The 390-nt window shown below is 42.6% G+C and overlaps 1 protein-coding gene across 2 annotated transcripts in view; it reads right to left on the bottom strand.

Annotated features, from left to right (window-relative positions):
* The window catches only part of LOC107735268 (cholinesterase-like), a 22,464-nt gene that overhangs the window by 18,294 nt on the left and 3,780 nt on the right, over positions 1 to 390 (bottom strand). The gene's annotated exons all lie outside the window — the stretch shown is intronic.

Genomic DNA, 390 nt, shown 5'->3' with positions numbered 1-390 from the left:
TATACTGTCTCTTTGAATTTAAATCTATATTTACTTACACCGGCTCTTGAAAACCTCTATGCGAACACACTTGCCCGAAAAAGTGCGGGGGACGAATTTACGTGATATTAAAAGTGGGGGGGGGGACACGTCCCCCGCATCCCCCGCGTAATCTACACCCCTGGTATGTAATACACAGTCTTAAATGCCACAAATTGTCACATGAACAAGCAAAGTATAATAAAAATAATAAAATCATAATAATAATAATAATAATCATATAATGTAGAGATGCACCGATCGATCAGCCAGGGATCGGAATCGGCCGAATTTTCTCATGATCGGCCCGGATCGGTGACCGGCCGATCAGTCTCACTTCTTTCCGATTCCGAGCCAATCCGTTTTTTTACC

The sequence above is a fragment of the Sinocyclocheilus rhinocerous genome, unplaced genomic scaffold, assembly GCF_001515625.1.
Source record: "Sinocyclocheilus rhinocerous isolate Xijiao unplaced genomic scaffold, SAMN03320098_v1.1 scaffold942, whole genome shotgun sequence".
In the NCBI taxonomy this organism is placed as follows: Eukaryota; Metazoa; Chordata; class Actinopteri; order Cypriniformes; family Cyprinidae; genus Sinocyclocheilus; species Sinocyclocheilus rhinocerous.
The sequence above is the reverse complement of the archived record's forward strand: the minus strand, read 5'-3'. Positions and strand labels throughout refer to the sequence as shown.